The sequence below is a fragment of the Anopheles darlingi genome, chromosome 3 (assembly GCF_943734745.1).
Source record: "Anopheles darlingi chromosome 3, idAnoDarlMG_H_01, whole genome shotgun sequence".
NCBI classification, from domain to species: Eukaryota; Metazoa; Arthropoda; class Insecta; order Diptera; family Culicidae; genus Anopheles; species Anopheles darlingi.
The window spans coordinates 61,239,542-61,248,378 of NC_064875.1; the positions used below are offsets into that span (position 1 = coordinate 61,239,542).

Consider the following 8,837-nt stretch of genomic DNA (forward strand, 5'->3'; position numbering starts at 1 on the left):
CTGTTCGCGATCGTCTCCCGGTCGCTCCATGGCCGTGGCTACGATGGCGGTGGCGGCGGCGGCGGTACCGGGGGGTCGTAAAGCAATTCGTGCGCATCGCGTCGTTGTCGGCGCTGGCTGGCTGGCTGGCTGGCTGGCTGGTGGGATTTCGGGCCATCGGACTCTGCTCCGATGGGCATATTATGATGCAGTTGCTGCAGCTGCTAAAAGAGCCCATGCCAGTAACCAGCAGAAGACAGCAGGTTCCCTTCGAAACCGGCGTTACCTGTGGCAGTGGCGGTGCGGTGGCTAGCGAAAGCGAAGTGATGGGCCCAGCCAGCCAGGGTGTTTTGTTTTTGCATAAACCAACCAAATATGACAGAGGAATATGCCCTTGTAGGTGGATCAGTTTCGATTGTTTTAATTTACATTTTGAGTCGATCAAGTCGAATACCTTGTAATTCGATTAGTACTCACAGAAATGTTACATTTTCTGTCTAGCTGTTCAATATTTACACATTTCTGCTCCAAGTTTTTCCATAATTTACCTCAGCCTTATTGAGGAGTCAGTACCAGAGTTCGGTACAATACTCTTGCTTCTATACTTAAACAGAGTGCAACAGAATCAACTGTAAAACAGGTGATCATGCCCTATACTTCAATGTGTACTTCGTGGAAAGTATGATCTCGCATTTATTTTCGAAACACTTTCAGTCGAAGCGTCATACAATCGTCGATTTTAAATATGTACTTTAATTAAAATACCAAACAAACATCAAACTATGAGGGCACACTGCCTGCAACACCTGCGGTAGCATCTCTTTCGTGTATGCTTGCACTTTGCGCGATCGGAATACGATCGAGACGATCGAGGAGAACCTGAACCGAATGGAAGTGACACCGGTGCCGGGTGTGGAAGCGATGCGTCATTCGATTTCACGCCAGCATCGTCAGTTTTTCTCCAAAAACCAAATGAACTGCAGCAGGAACGCGATGAGTAATGATCGCCACCGTGCGCTTAATCCCGCCGCGCGTGGTTCATTGGTCCTGGAAAAAGGGCTGGCTGGTTGGCTGGCTGGCCGAACTATATTTAAAGCCCCCAAAGGGACGAGGAGATGCATATGGCCGCCGCCACCGTCGTCGTCGTCGTCGCGATGCCAAAACCGTTTAAGCCGCCGCTGATGGGATGGGTTTGAAAATAGATTGCGCGCCCCCCAGACGACAGCTCACATCTAACGCCGTCTGCCAGGCCTAACCCTGCCGGCAGCCACAGCCAAAACCAATTTATGGTGTGCGATTTGGCAAACACGACGCCATGACGCGCACACGCGCCGTGACTTCCAGGAAACGCACTCGGTACTTCGGTACTGCGAGAGCATAACCTATTTTAAAGCAACGTGCAGCAACGGTGCACCACCACCACCACCAACCAAGGAGCAAGGAGAGCGGCGTAATGACTCACACGTGGTGCACCATCGCAAGGTGATGGCCACAATGGCCGCCGTCGTGACGCCATCGGCTTTTCGGCGGACACTAATCATTGGCGGACAACCATTCCGGGTGCTCCTCCACAAGTGGAAAATCAATATTTACAATGTTTTCCTGACCGCCGCCCACGGTCGCCCATTTCCAAAACAATCTTCGCTCCGCATTCTTCGCTATGTGCGGCGTAACGGTGGGCGTCGTACCGACATGTCCGTAGCACGTTGTTTGGTCCGGTATAATTAGACCTGGTTTAGTTGTTGCAACCCGCTAAATGACCGCAACTACTACCAAACCCTCCCCTCCATAATACACTAGTTACTACTACTTCTGCTGACCAACGATGACGTGCCAACCTTTTCTTGCGTGGGACGAGATGCAAAGTCGAACGATCGTCGATATGCGTGTGAGTCATCGAATAATCGTTGGCGATCCTTGTAATTTTTTTTTTGGCAATGACAGCGAGGGAAACGAATCATCCTTAATTCTCAGCCCGATCTACGCAATTTGTCTGACCGTGTGTGTGTGTGGCTTACGTTGTCATCAACTTCCCCTTCGTCCCGGGCAGTTAATCATTTCCTTCCCCGAGGAAGACGGAACACGCGTGTACGTTACTGTATCCACGAGTGTGTGTGTGTGTGTGTGTGTGTCCTTCGCTCGTGAAGCTCTCGAAATAAATGGTACGCCTCGTGGCGTGGTACGATAATCCCGTGGCAGGATGAACATGAAGACAGACTCGACGTGCATCTCCCCTATTTTCTTCTGCAACAAAACAGAGAGGAAAAAAAAGAACCTCACGAAAAATGGACGAAGAAACCAAACGCCTGTCTGTCTGTCTGTCTGACTGGCTGGCTGGCTGGCTGGCTGGTTGTGTGTGTGGCGCATGATGAATGGTGATGATAATCATAATAACGAGTGTGAAAAACATAAACCAGAGACCCTCTCGATGGCTACTCCTGCGCCCTTATCCTCCCTAATTGTCCCAGCACCATCACTACCATATCCAAGGACCTAGAGCCCGATCTGTAATCCCTCGATCGCTTCCATCTTGCATGATGCGCCATCTTTCTTCACTTTCTCGTTACTCACTTAACCTTCGATTGAACCCGGTCGACGTAGTGGAAAGGTCGTACGTGGGATGTGGAATAGGATTGGGATAGGTTTGGGACTTTCTATAACCTCCAGTACTTTCGGGGCAAGGCCAATGTTCCCTAGAATCCCGTCCCCAATAGGGAATGAATTTTCCGCGTTCGCCAAGTCTGTCACAGGTTGAGTGGTGGTCAGCTGATCTGAACGATCGACAGCCAAGCCAATATGCATCCTTAGGCTTCATATGTGCTGCACTGCTACGCGCTGTAAACGAGCATTCTGCAAATGCATCACGCGACAAACGGTCTGCTGCGGAGCTCGAACGGCGTGCGTACTCTATCCGTCTAGCCCGCGATCTGGGCGCGGGTGTGCTCTATTTTTAGAACACCCCCTTCACCGCCTGTTTCCCTCTTATCTACCTACAAGAAGAGGCCGCATCAGTGGCTGCAGCGGCGCGATCGATCGGCATCGGTTTCGAACGATGATCTCGATCCGCACACGCTCGTTGTTGTTCCCTGATTAGCTGCTGATTGACTTACGTTAATGGTTATTTTCACGCGGCAGTTGCACCACCACAACCAGGCACCTTTGCTGAGGAAGGGGGAAAAACGCGAGCAGAACCGGCCGGCGAGAACACAACAGGACACGGTGACGGTGATGGGGGCCTTTGCGTGGCCTTATGCTTTCGTTGCTTTATGCTGACGACGACGACGACGATGGCGAAGATTGTTACACCTTTTTTGGCACTTTACACTGTCACAGTATGGCGGCAGGGCCACTGTTCGAACGGTTTTTAGAATGGTTAAATCGATAACAGAGAGAGAGAAAGAGAGAGAGAGAGAGAGGTTTAAAAAAATTCATCTGAATAACAAACGCACCACAAACCGCAGTGGTTGATCTGTTGATTGATTGATGGTGATTTGAAGGGGTAGAGAGGGAGGAAATGAGGTGGTTTCCGAGTTATAGTAATCGAATCCCAACTTCTACTAAACTGTCTTTCATGGCACTCAAGTTATTATAGTCATCAAAAAGGGCGCCAACATAAAAAATACGTAGGAGGAAAATAGTTGAAAAACCACGAAAATCAAAAATATGACGGGGAAATAATGGCGAGGGAGAGGGGGGGGGGGGTGGCTAGGGGTGCGCCAGGCTACGACACAACACGGGAACACACTAATGTGAGGGTGGGTAGGTGGCTGAGGGCAAGGGCTACTCAGACACACGCTACTCTCGAGACTCGGCAACACGACGATCCTCGCGCGACGATCGCAATGCTTCCTCTCTCTACACTCGTCCTGCTCTGCTCCTCCACGTCTCACTTCACTCTCTCATCCTAATGATCATCTTGCACAACACGCACACACTCACACATACCACGCACGCACGCACGCACGGTACCGGGTAGGGGGAGCGGTGCACAATTGTGACCAGTCTACGCGGACCCCGACGGTGGCGCGTTCTGACGTTTATTTTTATTTCTGTCTCGAACACGCGCTCTTCGCACACAACGACGACAGCGACGACGATCGGCGACGATCGGTGACGAGGAGGTCGCGCAAAAGTCGCGACCGAGTTTTCCGACTTTCCCAAGCTCCTACCTCACCCCCCGCGGACGGTTCCCGGCGCAATCGGTGCACGGGGAAAAACGGATCGGTCGACGGGATGTCACTAGCAGCAGCTACTTGACCGCACCACCCTCCCTTAACACCCTCTCTCCGGGCCCGGAAGAGTGCCCGGAAAAGGTTTTCCACCGGAAAAATGAAGACGAAAGTTGTCGTCGTCATCGTCGTCGCGGAATTTAACGAAATAATGAACGTTGATCACACAATCCCGAGCCCGTGGCCGGCCACACTAGAATCCGCAATTCGATGCGACGCACTCCGCGATGTACCCTCGCACCCCTTGCCGTTTTCGGGGTATTTTCGGTCGCAAAACGTACCGCGCACCAGTAACCAACCAACCAACCAACCAACCAACCAACCAGCTCGCCGCCTCGCGATCGCACTACACGCAGCACTTTCTCGCGTGTGTGTGAGAGAGAAGAGAGAGAGGAAGATACACTGGGGGAGGACAAAAAGGGCGCGAGGGGATGGTTTGCTGTCCCTGGGCCTGTGCCGGGGAGACTTCTACTAGAGGCCGCTGAGACGGTTTCGACACGTCCGACGGTTCGCCGCGTACTGACCGCCATTCGGTTTCGCATCTGCTCTGGTAGTCTGGCTGGTGTGTGATGCTGCTGCTGTTGCTGTTGCTGTTGCTGTTGCTGCTCCTTCTGCTGATGGCCATCGTCGTTACGCGCGTGCCCCCGGCGGACTCGAACGACGACGACGAAGACGACGACGACGACGACGACAAACCCGAACCGCGGCGCGTCCAGAACGCAGCGACATCGCGTGGAAATCGCGCGTCCACCGTGCTGCTGCTGCTGCTGCCGGGTGGGTGGATGGGTGGTTCGCTGTGGGGTGTTTGGAACGACGGCCACCACCACCATATCATCGTCGGCGCGAAAAGTGCAAAACCTTTCCCCCCGTTTCTCTCCACCCTTTTTCCATCTATCGGTCAAAAAGATGTCGCCACCGATCGGACGCAGAGAGCAACCAGCATCCGAGGTGAGTGACTCGCGGAACTCGTGGGTGGTTGTGGCGACGGAAAACGCACTTTCCGCGACGCTCACGCTCATGGAAATCGAGAAAAGGTTGCGGTCGATCGCCCCCCGAGAGGTGGCGACCGGATTGATGATCGTAACTCTTCGTACCGTCCGGAGTGTGTCGCGTCGTTGTGCGCGTTGCGTTTATGATTGTTTAGCATCAATCATGCGGACAATATCCACCCCCAGCCCAGCCGTCGGGCCGCCGGCGACGACGACGTTAATAAGGTTGGTGGTGAGTGAACCCTTTGCAGTGCAGTGCGCGTTTCTCGATCGGTCGATTGATTGTCGATTGCCGGCTGCACGCGACCACCTTCTTTTTAGCCGTGGCCGGGGCCGGAGCGATCGTCTTCCTATCCTCTCCTCCGTACACCGCTGGTTGGCTGGCTAGATGGCTGATCGAGCGTCGTACTAGGGGTCGGAAAAGCCAAGCAGCAGCAAGCAGAATACGAAGAAGAAGAAGAAGCAAAGGAATAACCAGAAGCAGCGGCAGCAGCAGCAGCAGCAGAAGGAAGGAAGAAGAGAAAAATGCTTTACGACGCATCTTGATTTTTCTCGCTTTTCGCGCCTGCATCGCATGATCTATATTTACATTTCAGACAGATTTTCCTTATGCTTTACGCGTTCTCCTCGCCGTCGCCGTCGCCGTCGCTAGTGCGGCTGGCCATCATAACAGCACAGTAGCAGCCAGCCAGCCAGCCAGCCAGCCAGCCAGCCAGCCAGCCAGCCAACCAACAGTCAGGCGGTACTAGAACCTCCATCAGCTTCAACACCATCACCCCATCACCATCCTTCAGCACCCTCTCTCCCCCCCCCTCCCAATTCTCCCTCCTTCTCAGTCATACAGACACAGACTCACACACGCACATGCATGCACACAGTCCTCTGCGCAGAGAGCGCGAGGATGGGTTTTCGGTGGCGTTTTCGGAGCGCGTGTAATGAGTTGGTGCTGCTGTTGCTGTTGCTGCTGTCTACTACACATGGAGCACAAGCCAGACAGCATATTGCGCTGATCTTCTCGTCTCGATGATGATGCTCCGTGATCACGATGATGGTGATGGTGATGATATGCTATATGTTGGTTATTGCGCGAGCGAGTAAACTCCGTGCTGGCAACCAACTTATGGGGGACCAACGAGGGAGAGGGGATGGGGGTGTAGTGGGCAATCGCAGACGCAGCGGTGTTGGCGTGTGCGTGAGTCTGTCTGTGTGCAGGCGGCCGCCGCGAGAGCGCGCGCAGAGATTTTTCATTTTTAATTTTTCCGTGTTCCACGCAACGTGCACGCCGCTCGTTCCAAGAGGAGCAGCACGAGGGGAGGGGGGGGGGGGTAGATGCAAACATTACACACTTTGGCCTCGCGAAAAGACGATCACCCTTCTGATACACCATCCTCCATCTTCCTTCTCCTCCTTCGAAAGGGAAACGCGAGTGCGCGGATAAATCCAATTTTTTTTTTTGGATTCGAAGCCGCCGAAGCCGCTAATTGTAAACCCCCGAAATAGACCACTACCTACCCTCTGCTTCTTCTTCACTAGCCCACCCCGCACACACACCCTCTACACACTTCCGTAGCCATTCCTCGCTGGGTCACTCCGGATGGCCAGAGCGGAACCGAGAAACCATTCTGGACTGACTGACGATCGGTCGAAGCAGCGTTCCGTGCCCTGTTCCGGGTCTAACCCTGGGTATAACTTGGGCACTGTGGATGATCCTTCTACCGACGAGAGAGGCCATAAAATGGAAAACGAGACGAACCCTTGCCGTGGCGATGTGCAATTGAGGCGCGACTTGGCGCGTTTATGGCGCCCCAAAAGGTGCCAAAGGTAGAGAGCAGTGCAGAGCCTGCTGCCAAGAGCCACCATCCGTCATCATCATCCGGTGGCGCTCTTTATTTTATTACTCTCTCTTCACATTACAGCGGCCGCAGCGACCAACGAGAGTGAACTGCAGCCACGGGGCTGAACGGCTGGCTTCCGTTCTGGCCGGCCGGCAAGCGGAAAACCATTATCTTCACACCGCACCGGGGGCTCTCGGGGTCCAGTTCCGCACACACACACACACACACACACCTCGCAACCGGTCGGTGGTCCGATGGTCCCCCCAGATCGATGATCATCGTACCACGCACCAGGCGCAGGCGGAAGGAAGCGGCGAACGGTGCTTCGGGGTATGAACTTGAAAATTAGATAATTACCATTATCGTGTATGACCTCCGACAGCCAAGTATAGGGGTGTGTGTGTGAGAGAGAGGGAGGAAGAATGAAGAGCGAAGCGGGCCGGGTTCCCACCGGAACCGGCGCTTCGCGCACCTCTCCTTTGGCTCGCCGCCGCTGCTTGCCGATCGTTCGCTTCCGATTTTCGGATTTTCGAAACCGGATTCAAGCAGAAGGGTGGCAGAAGTGCGATGCCTAAAGCCCCCAGAAGGAAAGAACAAGAAGAAGAAAAACGGGAAAAGCCAGACCAGACGCTCAAGCTCGAGAACGCGCACCACCGGATCGCGTTCTCTTGATCTTCGATCTCGGTCTACGGCGAGCTTGCTCTCGGTACCGTCGCGTGAGGTGTCGGCCATGGTGTGGTGGTGGCGGAAGATAAGTGAGTAATCACCCCCGAAACGGAACACTGGTTCTGCCGCCGCCGCCACCGCCCCCCAGCAGCAGTAGCAGTGTGTGCGAAGGTGTGAAAAGGCGTTGTTGCAGGCGGTGCGCGCGTTGCTGCGCCCCCTTGTTCTGTTCGCTGCAGCGTTCAACGCGTTCGTTCGTGAGGCAGTAGTGCCCGTGCTTTTGTTGGCACGCAGTTGGCCAATCCGATCAGCAAAAACACCCAATCCACGAATTCAACAAAAAACAATGAGTAGATGAAAGAAGTTTATCAAGAAGTTCGTTTTATAAGTAAGCAACATTGATGCATTGATGGAAAACTTACTTCACATGAAGGACACGATTCTGGCGGCAGCGGTGCTCGGATGTCGGAAGGCACCGGATCACACAGTCCGCTGAGTCCGGCGAGGTGGCAGCGTCCCAGCGTTGATCACTTAATCCACACTCACGTACACACACACACACACTCCAACCACTGACCGTGCGGTGGTCACGGGGACGTTTGTTTGACGGATGGCTCGATGGCCTTTTGATGTATTTTCATGTTAAAGCCGCACACCGAAACACACGCAACAACAGCACAACCAACTACCTAACTAACTCGCCAACACACCGGGGGCATCACCGACGGTCAGTTTGAACGCATCACCATCGAACGACGCCGCCACCGCCCAGTTGCACTTCTTGCTGCGATTGCCAGCTGTGTTGTGACCATCGGCAGGATTGGTTTGACACTTTGCTGCGAAATATACTAAACGATTCACTTCCACTCCACTGTGATCGGTGTATTAGGCACACATACGCAATGACACTCAAATAGATATACACACACACGCGCGCAAATACTCCTCTGCTGATGCTAGCGGACCGGACGATCCTTTTTCACCACCTCCCCACCCCCGGGGACTCGTCACTCGTCAGTCGGATCTCGACACTCGAAGCACTTTGGCCCCCGCTTGCAAGAAGGAACAGCGTAGCCCAACCGAACCGAGAATCGACAGTGTGAACGGAGAGCAAGAGAGAGAGAGAGACAGAGCGAAACAGT

General features: G+C 53.8%; 1 protein-coding gene across 5 annotated transcripts in view; it reads right to left on the minus strand.

Moving 5' to 3' along the window:
• LOC125956736 (protein vein) overlaps nucleotides 1–8,262 on the minus strand; it is a 37,256-nt gene extending 28,994 nt beyond the window's left edge. Inside the window, exons 1-2 of one of the 5 annotated variants that reach the window (XM_049688904.1) lie at nucleotides 4,733–4,809; nucleotides 3,090–3,328 (exon numbers count right to left, since the gene is read on the minus strand). The gene's annotated coding sequence lies outside the window, so the exon portion shown is untranslated. The other 4 variants (XM_049688902.1, XM_049688901.1, XM_049688905.1 and 1 more) reach the window with 4 other exon arrangements.
• Between the last annotated feature and the right edge of the window lie 575 nt (nucleotides 8,263–8,837).